We start from the raw sequence: 17,671 nt of genomic DNA, 5'->3' as shown, positions 1-17,671 counted from the left end.
GTGAGACCCGGCCCAGATCACTAGCCACACGCAAATCTAGTCTGGAAAGCCAAGCGAGGTAGTCAAGGTGGCCATCATTTACCATGTCCTTAGTTCCCCTGTAGTAGGTGTCTGGATGGGATTCAAAATGTTAGTCACCTTTGACACATTAACACTGATTCTTTGCAAACAAGTATTTTGTTTCCTCACAAAAGTCTCCTTGTTCCTGTCACCAAAGAAAAGAAAATAAACTATTAGCCTGCTTCATGGCTTATGCATTTATTTTACTTGGATAAAAGGACTGCACACTTTTCATTAACCAACTTAAGAGAAGAAGGAACTCAACCATAACTACGTCTTGTTTAGATTAGAAATTAAAAAGACGGAAAAGGGATTGGAATGCTGGGGGAGACCCAAGTGTATGGCCAAGCTACGATGTGTCCAGAGACTGCTCCAACAGTAAAAACTGGGGACACGGTGTTGCATTTCTTAACTTGGCAAATACACATTTTTAATGTTGACAATGAATAGCAGTAGGCAACGATGCATTTTGTGTGTGTATAGTTATTTCAGAGTGACTTCTCTCCTCCAATTAGTCTTTATAAAATCTCTGAGGAGTAAATGTTCTTTTCCAGAATTTAATACCCACGGAAGTTATTTCCCCAAAGTCGCTCTTATGACTGACAGAGCTGAGGCACGAAAACTGTATTTTTAGGCTTCACAAAGGCACATGATTTAATACCCTGATCAGGTTATTCAGAAATGGATGGGGCAGAGTGAGAGGTAGTCACTAACATTTGTGACTAATAAGCTCAGCTGAGCAGGGTCTTTCCAACGTCCTTCTCTCTAACCTCCTTCCATTCGTTAGTCACCAAGTTTAGTCCTTTTAACCCTTTCATATTTCTTTACTCCTTTCCTTCTTCTTCAACAGCAGTGTCCAAATTCATCCCAAACTCCTGAACATTTACCAAATGTCTCCTAATATTCTCATCACAGCATTGTTTCTACGCACATGGGTTTACCTCCCCCTGAGATGACTTCCTTCCTTCCTTCCTTGTCCACTTATGAGCTTTAGAAAATGACTTTATTCCTTCTTTGTCCACCCATAAATCTCATACTCATCCCTCTCTATTTTGTAGGTAAGACTTTTCCCAGAAAGGATAAACTTTCACCAAAGACACTGGGTAATATCAATTTCCCTAAAGGTTTTCAACTTGTGACCAAAATACAGGTGCTAATGTCTACAGCGAGGAGTCTGCAAAACTCACAGGAAAATGGGATGAACAGTGGAGCACGTAAGGTTGTGCTTTTTCATCATTACAACTGAATATACCCCGGAGCTTAAGTACACTTGTCTTCACATTGTGGCGTGGCCATTTTCATTTTTATGTTGTTGAACTTGAAACCTGTCCAATATGACAGGGCATACACTTACGGTCAAAAGGTGATCAACAAATCATGCAAAAGATTATAATTTTCTCAAAAGCCAGAGGGGAGATAGACTTCTCCAAGGAAGGAGTTCTTTACTTTAAGTTATGAAAAGTAAACAATAAACATTCCCACCATACCAAGGATTCCCACGCACAAATCAGCAGCGGTTGTGATGGTCCTATTTCTGCTGCTCGATGGCCCTGTCACTGGTGATATTCCCAAGCTGTTCTTGTTTTACGTCTGCTAAGCCAGAAAGGCACATGCAACCAAAAGCCCTCCTAGATTCCTGCAGACAAAGGATGATGATACCATATCAGTGACTCTCTTAGTTACCATCAGTAAATAAACACCTGTGTTCTCTTCCTTTCCATGGCTCTCAGTAACTTTCAACATGCAGCCTGCATTAGCAAAGAAGTTACAAAAATGCTGGTATTTGTATAAAAGAAAACAGAACTTTGTAACCACTAAGTGTGACTAATGGTGGAAAATGCATTCACTAAAAAAAAGAGTTCACTCTGCTATTTAAAATAAAAGATCAAAATCTCACAAGAATAACAGTAGTCTAACTACTTCATATATTCCCCAGGGTTTGGAAGCTATCGAATCAAAATGAGATGCAAACATATATAAAATAAGCAGTGCTATTAAAGAATTAAAATTGCGTCTCACCATCGAAGAGAAAGAACGCTGACACTCATCAATTGCAGCTAAGGAGAGAAACCCGAGCACTGAGTCGCTATCATACCTCCATCTGAGCATCAGAAATGCTTGTAACACCTATCGCGTTATGGGGCACTAAATTCAGACACACTATTAAAAATCGACATGCTAATAGAAGTCAATTTGCCCTCATATCTGATAATTCTAGATTAACAACAATAAACTTTTTCTGTACCCAACTACTACTTGATTTGGGCTACTTCTCGGTTTTACATTTCCTATCAACCCCTCCGTCCCTCCAGCTACCTCTCCTCTTCACTGAAACCCAGAAACAAAGCAGGGAAAGAGACCGTGATACCCTGCAGTTTACAGGTCTCATCTTCCGGAAAGACAAAATGGCTTGTCAGGTGGGAGTGTCTATTTTTGGCTTAGGTCTCTCCTTATCTTGAGGCTTCTCATGAAATTTTGTCTTATACTCCGAAAAACTTGGGGGAAAAGGCTGTTTTCTACATTTTGTTTCATTTGTGAGAGACTTAGATCAATATGGAAGATATTAGGAAGTAAAAATGTTGTATCATTCACTTTTTTTTCCTTAAGTTTCTATTTTCATTCCAGTATAGTTAACGTACAGTGTTATATTAAGTTTCAGGTGTACAATGTAGTGATTCAACACTTCCATTCAACACTCAGTGCTCATCATAACAAGTGCGCTCCTTAATTCCCTCACCTATTTTACCCATCCCCCCACCCACCTCCCCTCTGGGAACCATCAGTTTGTTCTCTATAGTTAAGAGTCTGTTTCTTGGTTTGCCTCTCTCTTTTCTTTCCTTTGAAGCAAGACATGGAACTTGCAAGAGGAAAGGGCTGTTGATGCAGTGCTGTCACCCACTCGAGACAATTTCAAATGCACTAGAATTCAGAGCATGAAGCTGCTGAAACTTCTAAGGGAACTTAAGGTTCATTCTTCTGAAATGGCATTGCAGACACCCAGAGGTGTTGAGGGCTGTCATCACAAGACAAAGTCCTTGGTCTACTGGTTGACAATGCACTCTGGCCAGTTTTTTCCTTGAACCAAGAAGCAAGTATAGAGTCATAGCCAAAGTGCAGATGAAAAACACTGCTTCCAAGATCCCAGTAAGCACCTAACCCACTCAGAATCCCTCTCAGGACACTTGCCCAGCACCAGCGCTCTCTTCAGTCTGGTTTCCACATAGCCATGTGGGTGTGAACAGACTCCAGGAGTCCTGGTGATTTCTAGATAACATCGGAACTGAAATAGAGCCCGGTTGACTTATTAATATTAAATGAGTAAAAAAGTCACAAAATGGTAAGTGGCAATTAATAGCAGAAGAGATGTGTTTCCATTACCTTTTTTATAGTCATAATTTATGAATCTGATTATTTATAGTTAAACACAAAAAAATAGAAGAAATGAGAGAGAACAAAACTGTTATTTTCCTAAAGCCTCACTTTAAATGGAAGAAATGTACCATACTAATCATCAGTGAACTAAAAAATAAACAATTATAATCTAAAAAGTCATTAATTATGAGAACATTACCAACTTAAAATTAGTCCAAGAAAGTATTATTTTATGTGATAAAGCACAAGACATTTAATATCATGCCCAATTTAGTCAAAACTTGGAAGAGAATAAAGCAAGATAATAGGATAATTGATCAAACCAGAATACCAAGTCTTGCACCAACTCTTATAAATACCACTCATAAATGAAAAACTAAAAGTCAATCATGCTTGAATATCAGAAAAGTGTTAAAATAAACAAATCTATTAACAAAAGGTAAATTGTAGTCTGCAGAAGGAAGCACTTGTGTGGGACTAAAAACATGAAGATTAAAATATCTGAGACTCCAAATTATATCAGGTAGTCTCTATGGGGAAAAACTCATTAATAAGTTACACAATAATGAAGAATTTTATATCATGTCATACGAGTTCTGTTTTGAGAAAAAAAACATTATTTTCAAATAAGCTGTAGACTCTTAGTTAGTGGCCACCTATTTACCATAAACAGAGTGCTACACTCAGACCACAGAGGGAAACGTATCATTCCAATAGGAGTTGGGGCCGCCAGGTCAATCACTTTCCAAAAACTGCCAAACAAACATCCTATGGCTGAATTGTTTACTACAGTCCATAATAGTCAAAAAGTAATAGTGCTTCCCTGTCTCTGATTCAAATCAACAACAGCACCGAATTCAGTCTCTCAGAAAGCAGGCAGGTACACCGATTCCTATGTGAACGCATTCTAAAGAGAATTCTCTGGAAACTTCACAATGGAATAACAGGAAGTCACAAGGTAAAGGAACAACCAACTCAAGAAAAACCAGCTAATACCTTTGTTTCGAATCAAAGCTCAGATTAAAGATAAAAATTTAACTTGGTCCACTGGAAATATAGGTTACCAGGAGTTTTTGTTGCCTGTCCCCAAGTCGGTAAACACAGTCCTAATTATTCCGGGTCAACATTATGGGTCAACATTAGTATCAGGAATCAATCGCCAATCCCTTAAGCAGTCACAGGATCTGTTCCCTGACAACCCTGAGGAACAGCAGCACCAGCTCTAACGCAGCATATCCCAGACTCCTAGGAAACATCACCAGCAATTCCAGTCAATTCCACCTTAACCTCATACACGTATTTACTTATTCTCTCTCTCTACACCTCCCCTCTATCCCCGCCCCCTCCAGGCTCATGGTAATACGACCTTTACATATCATTTACTCTTTCTGAATTAGGTTAGCATTTCACATTAATAATACAGCTCATTAATGATACCATACACTAATTGCCTGGCATTTCCACAAAATAGTTCAATATAATTTTATTTTATTTTATTTTATTTTATTTTATTTTCTGGCTCTTTCTAAGACATTAACAAAATCTTTATTCCATCAAACAAACAGAAAACAGCAGCAAAAAGTATACCACTATTATTATTGCTATGCATTTGGTCAGAGGGCAATTTGCTAAACAAATAAGAACTACCCCTAGCCACTAATGTGTTATTCTTGCTTGGAAATAAATATATTAGAAGCTAAGTCCCAGATGTAACACCACTGAGCCATATGCAAAGGGGTGAAGGAAGTCTAAGCATTTCGGATTCTCTCTTTTGAGATACAGCAGTAACCCCCCACTTCTCTGAGATGGCATCCTACACGCTTCAGAGAGGCCTGCAAAGCTGCTGGAGGCAGCATGCTCTGGCATCCCATGGCTCAGTGGCACAAAGGTCCCCCCTGCTCCCACTGAAAAGGCCGTCTCAACCAGCTGGGCCAAGGCTGCACAGCAGCTTGCTCTATTTGTCCTCCCCTGTTTCAGAAAGGAGTCCCTCAGAGCCTTCAAGCCCCAGTCGTAGGCTCATGTCAGGGAAGCTAAGGATACTCCCTGGAATGTTCCACAAATCAAACAGTAGAGGACGGAACTGCAAACAGAGAGATAATAAAAGCGAGGCACAGAAAGAAGGCTCCCTGTTTCTCAGCTTTACACAGCAGTTGCTCTGAGCTGAAGCCTCTTCCCCAACCCCCCCCAAACCCCATTTTCTCACCTTCAGTGATTATTTGACTCAGTAAGGCAGCACTTAAAGAGATTAACCAGTTTCTGTTAATTCTTGTTTTTGTTTGCTGCATGAAATCCTTTAGCTATTTCATATCATCAGGCCTACTTAGTCATTGTTCTTCAAAAATATGAACAGCATAACATAAGAGAAGAATGTGCAATTGTAGTGTGGTTTGAAGACTGAATCGAATGAAACTCTACAGTGTGCTGAGAACATTCATATTAAATGGGTTCAATGTAATTAATACTATTACAGGAATTAGCTTTAAAATGTAACTAAAACCAGAAAGTATTATAAGTTACACCTTGATTTTAATGTGGTATATTTTTCAGCTGCCTTTAGGGGTTAATCTAGGCTCAGCAAAAATCCCTTGCAAAATTGTAGTTACATAGTCACTTGGTCTTTTCTCAGCCACAATTCCATACCTAAACAATTGAATACCAAAAATCATGAGTGACTGTTTCCTCAATTTTGCCAGGTGGTACTTAACTAGTACCCTTCTTGTTGCCAAGCAGAGGAGGTAATTTATTAGGTTAGCTTTTGCAGTTAGTCGTCTCAGGGAACTCACGGTGAGCAGGGCCTCTGAGGAATAGGGCGGTGGGGTAGGAAAACCAGTCACTAAAACTCAAGAGCCTCGTCTGCCTTGTCCCGATGCTGTATTCTGAGGCAAACCCCAAATCGCCTACGTCACTTTCAACTCATTTTCCATATCGAGATTAAAGTAGAATGGTTGGGGCGCCTGGGTGGCGCAGTCGTTAAGCATCTGCCTTCGGCTCAGGGCATGATCCCGGCCTTATGGGATCGAGTCCCACATCGGGCTCCTCCGCTGGGAGCCTGCTTCTTCCTCTCCCACTCCCCCTGCTTGTGTTCCCTCTCTCGCTGGCTGCCTCTCTGTCACATAAATAAATAAAATCTTTAAAAAAAAAAAAATAAAGTAGAATGGTTATAGCTATTTTCTAAGTGGACTTCTGTTCTGATGTCCAAAAAATTCATTCCAAGGGGAATGGAGCAGGTAATTTTTGTTAATTGTGGAGGCCTAGCATGGATAATGAACATGAAAGATTACTGAAAAGATTTTTTTAAATTCTGTAATTTCGACCTTCTCCTGAAATCTAAATTTTTACCAAATTTATAGGAAAAGAAAAGTTACACTTCACTTCCCTTTCCCCCTTCTCCTACAGGTATGAAGTCCCAGGTTCACCAAAGAAAAGCAGGCGTTCCCTTCTCTTTCACTCCTGGAAAATAACCAGTTGGCTTTGGTTTGCTAGACAACAGTTTTATCCATACAACACCTTCTATACTCACAATATCTGAAAGCTGAATATATGCAGTAGTTTAAAAGTATACAGATCACATTAACAAACCAGGGACTCGACAAGTGCAAAAAGATAAAAGAGTTGAAATAATTTTAATAAAATGATCCTGTGATTTAAGTGATTCCAAAGCAAAGTTCACATGAAATTTGAAAACATTACCAAAGTTCTTGAGGTTGCCCTGGATGAGTCACTCTTGCTAAATGGATTCCATCCTTAACCTGACCTGGAATATGGCAAGGCCAAGCCAAGCACAGGAGAGGCCAGAGGGTGAATAAGAAGTGCTCGTGTCACTCATCACCGTGTGCAGAAGTGCTAGGCAGGTGAAATTTCTCATCACAAAGAATCAAATCTGTGCATTTATTGCCTTAATCAGAACATTTATTTGGACCCAAGAAATGTCTACTTATATTGAATGGAAACTTCTATAAGCCATTTCATTAAAAATATAGTTGTCATGAGGAAACAAGTAACTTCGTACTCAAAGGAACTATTCCTAGTATGTTTTCAAGTTATATTAACACACTGTACTAACAAAGCTGAGATTTTTACTGCTTTTCTTACGGCATAGTCAATATATAGTGAAGGGAACTGGAGGCTATTCTCTCCCATGCATCATAAACACCAGTTGTCATCTAAGAATAGATATTGTTTGCATTTGTGTTACTGAAACCACAGAAAGTATACAATAACTTCATTTCCAATTTCCCAGATGACTTTATAAAATATGGAGTTAAACTGAATCCTTTAATGTCATTTGCTAGTTCCCAGTGGGAATGTTCTTGCAACTCCAGGAGGGAAGCTCCTTTGTAGTGAGGGACTGGAACACACATTATAAGACATGTGACACTTCTGACCCCTGGGCACTAAATACCAGTTCACACAATCTGGTGATGACCGAGAACACCTTCATGCCTTCTCAAATGCCACCTGGTGAGTGGTGTCACCCATGCCCCCAACCCCACAGCTCATGGAAACGTACCCATCGGTACGTGAAATATGTCAAGGAAAGGTCAAGCTAAACTTTGTCAAGGAATCTATAAGTCTTCCCAATCCTTACTCCTCTATAAAGTCAAAACCCATTTTTTGAGCCCCGCCAATATATACACATAGCCATACTCTTACCAAAATGACTCAAAAGGAACACATGACCATTTGGCAACAGAAACTTTGCAAGGCTGGATCAATCTTAGAAAGTATTTATCATAACCCCCTTATTTTACCAAGAAGGAGACTAAAGTCCAGAAAAACGACATGATTTGCCTGAATTCACAGATGCTAATTACTACCAGAAGCAGGACCCAGCCCACAACCTCCCCCCCACCCCCGCCCTTTCTTCTGCTTCCACTCCTCTCCAACCACAGAATGCAAAGCAGGAAAGGATCTTTGGAAATACCTCTCAAGCTACTGTTAAACATGAAATTTCACCTGTGGTGAGCCAGAAACTAGACTTTCGTTTTTCCTGACACTTGTGTCCTGAAAATTATTTTCACACATCACTAAAAACTTAAAATGTTAATACATACGCATGAAAATCAACTTTTTAAAAATCCAAAGGAAAACATTTTTTTAATAAATTTTTAAAAATCCAAAGGAATATTTATTTTTTTAAAAAAAGCTTTTATTTATTTCTTTCAGACAGAGCAAGAGACAGAGAGAGAATGAGCAGAGGGAGAGGGAGCAGGGAGCCCGATGTGGGACTAGACCTGGGATCATGACCTGAGCCAAAGGCAGATGCTTAACTAACTGAGCCACCCAGGCGCCCCTATTTATTTATTTATTTTTAATGTCAAAGAAAGTCCTCAAATCTTTTCTAGTGAATTTGGATGCTGTGTCTTCAAAGAGTATATTTTTAAGTGTTAGAGTAAACACACCATCTGACCGAAAACCAAATACGACGATAAATTACGTTAAACAGCATAATGAACAAAGACGGGTCAATGCAATGGCATCCTCTCTCTTAACAGTAATGGCATACAATACATAAATATCTTAAACACCTTCACTGTTTCTTTTGTGGGGGAAAATATTCCAGTATAAAAATTTATATCACCTTCATTTTTACCAAAAGGATTTTTTTATCATCGGTATTAGTTTTACATTAACTAGATTGTCAATGTCTTCTCGTCTGCATGTGCTTTTCAAAATAAATACCTCAATTAGTAAAATATTGAGTGCAGTTTTTTTATGATTTAATTTAATTTAATTCCTAATTTTGCAGCTGTTCGGGCATCTGGACTATTACCATTAAAACGTTTCAAATTGAACACAACCTAGATATTCAGGGCTCAGGGCTACTCACAAAGAATTTTAACTTTTAATCTTGTGGCGCGAGAAGTACAGGATCTAACCACTCAGTGTCCTTCTACATATAAACTAATTGACGTCTGTGGGACTTACCCAGCTGCACTGCGAGCAGGCAGCGTAGAAAAAATTGGGGAAACAGCTACAGAAAACAAGTCACACAACACAGGATGGCATTCTGTGGAAAATTCAAATCCTTAGTCAATATAACATGTACTCTTAACTACTCTTAAATAATTTACATACAGCCTTACCTAATTTTTTCATGAATTCCAAATACCACTTTTGAATACATAATTGTCCTTAGTCACCTGGAGGGTTTGTTAAAACACACATGAATGGGTGCAGGTGGGGCTCGGTAATTTGCATTTCTAATAAATCCCCCGGTGAAACTGATGCTATCGGTTCCTGGACCACACTTTGAAAAAAGCTACTTTAAATGATTTTTTTAAATACGTTTTTTTGACAGTTCACAATCAGAAATTTTTTTTTTTCATTTTTACCCACTGTGTGAGATGCACGTATACACGAAACGGACATTAAAACATATGAAACAATTCTTACTTTTACTATATGTAACAGATCCTGATTTTTTCCCATTCCATTCCATCCTTTTCTATTCCTTTTCATTTAAAAAGAAACATTGGTCATGAACCACTCATTTGATTTTATGAACACTGATAGATCAAGACCCACAGTTTGAAAAATACTGCTTAGGACTCCCATGTTCATCATTTAATTTAATTATAATAACTGTTAACATGCATTGATACTTACAGTTGCCAGATACCCTTCCAGTCTCTTTACAAGCGTTGCTCACTTCATAAATTAAAAACCCATAATAACATTATGAAGTGGGTATTATTAAATGCCCATATTTACAGAGAGGAAATCTGTGGTTCAAGGAGATCAATGCAACTTGCCCAAGGTCACAAGGTTTGTGCACATCAGACCCATGTTGGAACCGAGGCCTAACTCCAGAGCATAACGACAAAGATTGCTTGTTGGAGTGAGATATTTTAGTTTTGAATCCCAGATCTACTACTGAGTTCTGTGAGTTTGGTAAGTTATTAAGCCTCTCCAAGTTTCAGTTTTCCCATCTATAAAAGAGAGATAATAATAGGGCCTTACTCATGTGGGAGCTGTGAGGATTAAAGAGGATGCTGACCCATGACTAGGGCTTGGCCTAACTAAGCACATAGTAAGTCTTCAATAATTGTTATCTATTATTAGACAGAGACCAAATTCTCAGTTGCCACACCATCCACAGCCTCCTTCCATTGGCTTCTAGTTGCCAGTGCTGTCTCTGGATTTGCCTTTTCTCCTAAGTCCTTGCCTTCCGAGGATATCAGTTATCCTATGACCTTGCTACTTTCCTTCTTCCATCCGTCCTGTCTGGCAGCTCCATCTGTTGTGCAGAAGTTCACAGAACTCCTCACCCAGACAATTCCTTGTGGCTTCCACCTGTCTTTAGGGACCAAAAACCAAGCCTCCACCATGGAACCTGCCACCTTGAACATAACCCCAAAGATACAGAAAAGTTATTTCATGATGAAATTGTAAGTTGTTACCAAAGGATGAAGTCTTTAATCAGAAAATCACAACTGTAAGAAGGCTGAGGCCTTTTGCATATCCCACAGACGCCTTTATATAAAATCTTCAACACCGCATTGACTATTTTATAATAACAATTAAACCGTACGGGATTTGAATGCCAAACAAAACTCTGAAGGTGGTACTCATGTAGCTGAATTCTAGGTTTATGAAATGAAGTGCAACAAGATAACATCAGGCTCTCCCGACTTCTCTGGCTCATCTTCTCTTGCTAGAAGTTCCTTCATATTAGACATTTTTAAACCATTGTGTGGGAAACCGTGAAACAATCAAAGATGGCCCCTCAAGAAGAATGGAGAAGTCCTTTTGTATCTTCACAGAGAGGAGTGAGATGCATCTCAACAACTCCTGTAGTGAATGTCCTTCCTTGAGAAAGATTGGCTTGGAAATCACTTCCCTTATTGCTCATTTCACTTTTGTGTGACCAGTGAGTACTACCACCAACTCAACTTTTCTCCCCTTCTCAGGTGCTCCTTCCAGCAAAATCATCCTCTCCTGCTACATTTCAGCTTTCCTAAGTTGGGTGTCCAGTCCTCAGACCAAGGACCACTTGCACCTTCTCCTTCCTCCGCCTCCAACTCTTGCTCACAAAGTTCCTGGGGTATATGTCCCATATACGGGAATTAAGTTCTGAGGCTAGACCACTAAAACCCCATGGATATCCTTTTCTATTTACTTCTCACCAGAAAATTGTCTGGTCAGGCTGATCACTACAGATTGATTCAGTTACCAGTCTGAGGTTGCTAGAGTCTCTTCTCTCACAGGAGAACTTTCATAGTGGTAATTCACCCCAGGGGCCCCAACTCATCAGCACAAGAACACTGTCACCTGAAAGAGCTGTAAGAAACTTCCAAAGCCAGTTTGTGGAGACCGTGTTGAGACGAAAGTCTGTACTGTATGTCAAACTCATAAAACACACAGACTTTTATGACTTTAAAATTAATAACTGAAGAGAAAAGGACCAAGAGGAAGGTAATACAGTAAAAATAGCAGGCTCTCTGGACTTAGGCAGACATGGTTTTGGTTCTTGACTCTCTATCGCTTCTATGTTACCTTAGGTGAGTTTCTTTATCTCTCCAAGGCTAAACATTCTTATGTAATGGGAATAATAATATTTGAATTAGAGAGAACAGATATTACTTCTGGAATTACTAATCACTTTTAACTACTTCTAGAATTACAAGTCATATATGTAAAAGCATCTCATGGAGTGTTTGGTACTTGGCTGATACTTAATTCATTAGAGTGACTATCATTATGAGAGTCTGTGAGACTCAAAGAAAGAAAAATAAAAAATTCAGGACAAAATGAAGCTATTTTTCCCCCTCAGGAAATTTGAAAAATTACTTTGTTTTCTGAAAACTCAATGTGATGGGAAGAAAACAACCCCAACTATAGGGATAAGCTTCAGTTTATTGATAGATTTCATTTGTAACAAAAAGAGTTTTCTGTTTCTCAGAAATATCCCTAAGGGAACTCTTGTATACATTTGTGATACGTGTATTGAAAAAAACACCCATGTTTGGTCTTAAATATCTATTTTCAGAATTATTCAGACATGACTCCTCTTCTAAGTTTTTCAAGAAATGTAACATTTGTGGCCAGTCTATTTTATCCATCAGGAAGTATAAAAACAGTACTTCGAATGTTTCTAGGAACCACAAAAAAAAAAAAAAATCTGGAAAAATTATTGGCTCTAAAATACTAAAGTTACAAGATAGAGACTTATAAATATTTAACTACATGTCTGAACACAGTAAAAAATATACAAAATGAAGGCAATTCAATCTATTTCCATAATGGCTTTGAGTTAACTTAGTTAAAGGGCATGGAATGATAGGTGCATACAAGGATGCAAACTGTGTCGTAAGACCTTGACCAGGGCACAGCCAAGCATCCAATTTAGTTCCAAGCTTCTTGGGTGACAAGCCAAACTGAGAAACATGGTGATTTCTTAGTCTCTTTTCTTCTAACAGAAGAAACAACCCTAGTTAGTCAGAAGAGGCACACTTTTTAAAGCAGTAAAATTAAAAATGAATTTATGGAGATCTTTATGTAAGGAATATTGAAATACATAAGAAAAAGTGCCAAGATATTGTCCACGCAGCCTCTCTCTTTTATGTCAACGCAGTAGCATCTAGGGCACTACATTAAAGCACGGTGTGATGAAGACAATGTAATGAAAAGGTGTTGTAAAGTGAGTGCGATAGGTAAGCTTCTGGTCATATAATTTGATAAAAATAGAGAGCATGGAAGATTCAGAAAACTGAGAAGACTATTTACTCTTAAATATCAATGCTTGCTCTTCCACTTTTCTCAGAGATACCGCATAAGGAACAATCTGAGCTTAAGGTCCCTGGCTGGTGAATAAAACACAAACATGATGCATTCTTTTTTTTTTTTTTTTTAAGATTTATTTATTTATTTATTTAAGAGATAGGGACAGAGAGAGCACAAGCCGGAGGAGAGGCGCAGGGAGAAGCAGACTCCCCGCTGAGCTGGGAGCCTGCCATGGGGCTCGATCCCAGGACCCTGGGATCATGACCTGAGCTGAAGGCAGACGCTTAATGGCTGAGCCACCCAGGCGCCCCGCATGATGTGTTCTTGATTGAAAAATTATCTGTGTGCTAAACAGCAGAGGTATACAAGTGCCAGAAGTATTACTGCTCTGAAAATGAAATGAAGCCCATTTGTATTTTGGTTCAAATGGAGAACAACACCCCTCTATATGTCAGGCAGCAGAAATAACTGTAGAGGAAGACAAATTTTTTCAGGAGGAAACTTTGGATTTGGCCTAAATGCTCAAATGAGATGAAAGGAAAATCCATATAATAAAAAATCAGTAACATGAAAAAAAGATGCCCCTCTGAATTTCCTCCTCTCCATCCACCTCCGCATTCTCCTTTAATTAAATCCAACTTCCTTCAAGCACTAGCACTCAAGATAATTATGAAATAGCCAAAATTAGTATTTCTACTTCGTTTGATTAATTCAAATTATTGCCCATCCACAGGCAGCAGAATCTCTAAATTTAACTCCATTATTACTCCTCACAGCCAAACCCAGGACCTCCCACTGGGATTTGATAGATTACAGATTTTATAGTATACTATAAAAACCAATTGGGAAAATGTGTGTCTATTAGAACTGTTTCTATTACCTTTAAACTCAAGTGTACTTTGTGTTTTTTCAAAAGAAAAAGACGATTCCACAGTAGTTTCTTGTTTTGCTTTGTTTTTGCTTTATCATTTCAAAAGCACAGATTTCATCTATTATAGGAATTAAATAGACACGCATGGGCTGGTCCAGAAAGTGAATTATATTTTATAGCATTGCTACTTTTGGAAAATGAACTCTGAGTCCAAATAGATATTTTTCAAATGGTACCTTTGGGGGAAAAAAAAAACTATCTGCATAAATTGGAGCCCACTAGTACTTCATTCATTCATAACTTTGCTTGCCCATTTATTAAGGAAACATTAACACACAACTACTATATGTTTCAGGCACTGGGCTAAGCACTAGGATGCAGATAGGTCCTCTACCACCAATATAACCATTAAGGAGCTCACTATAGTTGGTTGGTAGTAATATTTTAATAATAAAAAGTATTCAAAATAACTATTCAAAGTATGTTCAAAACACCACGGAGGCAGACAAGATGAAATGATTTATCTTTTCTGCATGGAATTGGGTAAATTCTCCCAGAGAAAGTTCCAGTTGAAATGGACCACTGAGAACCAAGTGGGACTTTCCAGGCAAAGGGAATTCCTGAAGAATGGAAATCCATGAGCAAAAAATCAGAAGTGTGAACAATGAGGAGCCCTTGTGCAGGAAGGAGAAGCTAAAAAGGAAGGGCTTTGAAAAGCTTAGTCACTATACTGAAGAGTTTAGTGTTACTGTTTTAGGATAATTGGAATCCCAGGATCCATCAAAGGTTTTAGAACAAGGGATTGACACAATTAGATCTGTCCTGTATAAAGATTGATTGTAGCAATGCCACAGTTGGGTATAGACGCTGCTTAAAAGCACACATGTAACACAATAACCTCTGAAAACTGAACATTCCTTGAATCTCATCAGAACAATCCCCCCATTTCCAAATGTGCTTCTAATTAGCCACTGAAACCATCATAATCTTATAAAGTTTGAGTTTGAGTAGCGAAGACAAGACGAGTTACCATTTCAAGACTCGATCTGAGGCTTGAACTCTTCCCATGAAGAGCATTAACTTCATGGCAAAGTTGACAATTAACAATTTCACGTTTAAATACCCTTCTCCATCTGGGAGAAATGTTAGTCCTTTAGCCATGGATTTAAGAGTAAATAAGCATTGTTGGATCTTAAATCTCAGAGGCTTTTTTTCTCAGGAAAATGTGACATTGTGGAATAGATGCCTCAGGTTCTTGTTATCGTCAACCTCCTCCAAACCCAGGGGTGACTAACTGAGGGTCTGTGCCTTCCACTGGCCTCCAAGCTGAGGCTCTATCCACCTCCTCCATCTTACTTTTCCATAGCGCTCACCTTTACCAAAAATTGACACATGGCAGAAAGAAGGGATCAGCATTTCATAAGCTCAACTCACCAGGGAAGAACCCTTTTACCACCAGCCGGCAAATACCATCGGAAAATAACCACAGGTGACTGAGATGCGCCTACAGCCCTGCAAGCACTAAGAACAGAAACAAAATGCATGGGCTGGATTTTGCAGCACTTCTGCCTGCTCTCAGCCCTATGAAACCAACCTGGACACTAATCGAGCTGGAAAGAAAACACACTTGAATGGGCCAGAAGTTCACAACAAAACTGCTAAGGCACTGTTGGTAAACACCAACTCGGCTTTGGCCAAGAGCGCAAAGTAATCAGACTCAAACCACTTATTACCACCTGTTGCACATTCCTTACCCTTCCTGCCCTTTCCCTTACCCCCTACACTCCATCCTAGAGAGTCCAAGATCACACAGTAAATAAAGCCCTGACCAGTAAAAATTCTCAGAGCTTTGGCCGTTACTATACCAAGCAAAACCTGAAAGGACCTCACTGGAGATTTAAACCCAGGACACTTTGCTCTTTTACACTTAAACCTATGCTCTTTTCTGGAAAAGTACAATAGTATTTCTTCTTCAGTGATTTTTTTTCTTGAGAACTTAGTTTTTCTTACTTATCTTTTCTTACTTATTTTTCTTACTATTAGGTTGTATTTTCAAAACGACTCAAATTCACCAGTACACACAGCACAAAAGAACATTACTCAGAAACCATCTACTTCTCAATCCGAAATCCCTGAGATTAAGTAATAAAACAAAATAATACAGTTGAAAGCCAAGGACAGGCTGAGTTTCAACAGCCTTTCAGATGTAGAAAAAAATTTACAGATTCTCCATCTTTTTCTCACACGGGTTGTGTATTCCTTACACATACCTCAAACTAAATTCCAGATCTAAAAAACTCATAGTTTATCCTTTATCCTCACTTAAATGTCTTCCACTAAGAACATACCTCTGCTGAGTGGAAAGAGAATGTTATTTATTTTAAAGTTTTGCCAGTATTTCAGTCCTCCAAGATGTCTAAGGTGAATTCTCTGACAACTAAGTAATGGATCTAAAGAACAGATTCCTTGACTTCTTACCTAAAACTCAGGCACTCAAGAAAGACAAAAAAGGGAGTTGTATTACTGGGATCCCTTAGAAGTTGAAATGTCCCCAGAAAGAGGAAGTATTAAGAAATTTAAAAGGGAGAGCGAGATCTTAACAAGTCTGATGTGGCTCTATACTTGTTTCCTGGCTTTTTCTAATATATTAATTCTCCGTGTTTTATGATGCCCAGCTTAATGCCAACATCCATTCTTGCCCTTAAGGGTTGGTTTTGAGTTCTAATTAGAATCAGGGGACAGGGGCGCCTGGGTGGCGCAGTCGTTAAGCGTCTGCCTTCGGCTCAGGGCGTGATCCCGGCGTTCTGGGATCAAGCCCCACATCAGGCTCCTCTGCTATGAGCCTGCTTCTTCCTCTCCCACTCCCCCTGCTTGTGTTCCCTCTCTCGCTGGCTGTCTCTATCTCTGTCAAATAAATAAATAAAATCTTTAAAAAAAAAAAAAAAGAATCAGGGGACAGATTGTTTGTATTTAATCTGTCTGTCCATCTTCTCAGTAATTGAGTAAAGCTCTTAACTGTACTGTAAATATCCCCAGCTTTCAATTAATTTGTCTTCCTTAGCAGACACAGCAACACACGTTGTTTTACTTATGCATAAGCAAACCCCTTAGAACTTTTATATTTCAAATACCCAGCATGATTTATGTATTTCCTCTTTTTAGAAAGAGATGAAATGATGATGTCTTGCTAAGGTTTAAAAAAAAAAAGAGTAACAAAAACTATGATGGAAACACAAATAGTCTGGAGATTACCTCTTAGTTCAAATGAATTAAATGGTCACAAACTACATATAGGGAGTCTGGGCTACCTATTAGTAATTGCTATTGAAAACTTAATATCTCTAAGAAATATTATGCAAAGAGTAATATCTCCCCTTCTAAATTGGGGGCTTATAAAAGAAATACAGTCCACACTATTTTTTTTTAATGACAACAAATTACCTATTTATACTCGAGAGGATAGATAACGTCTTCAAAAAAGTTACTTTTCAAAAATCTAAACAAAATCTTTTGGGTGGCTTAAAATTCACCAAAGATCCCCTATTATTTTACGTTGGCAATAAAAATGTTCATTATTAAAACCTACCTCTGTGTGCCTGTTATCTAGGAAGCTCTCGTAAGACACTAGAGGAAACAAACAGG

At 38.7% G+C, this 17,671-nt stretch overlaps 1 protein-coding gene across 2 annotated transcripts in view; it reads right to left on the bottom strand.

Annotated features, from left to right (window-relative positions):
* The window catches only part of ARHGAP24 (Rho GTPase activating protein 24), a 484,560-nt gene that overhangs the window by 466,129 nt on the left and 760 nt on the right, over window positions 1–17,671 (bottom strand). The gene's annotated exons all lie outside the window — the stretch shown is intronic.

Source organism: Ursus arctos, unplaced genomic scaffold (genome assembly GCF_023065955.2).
Source record: "Ursus arctos isolate Adak ecotype North America unplaced genomic scaffold, UrsArc2.0 scaffold_9, whole genome shotgun sequence".
Classification (NCBI taxonomy): domain Eukaryota; kingdom Metazoa; phylum Chordata; class Mammalia; order Carnivora; family Ursidae; genus Ursus; species Ursus arctos.
This window is presented reverse-complemented; position numbering and strand designations above follow the sequence as displayed.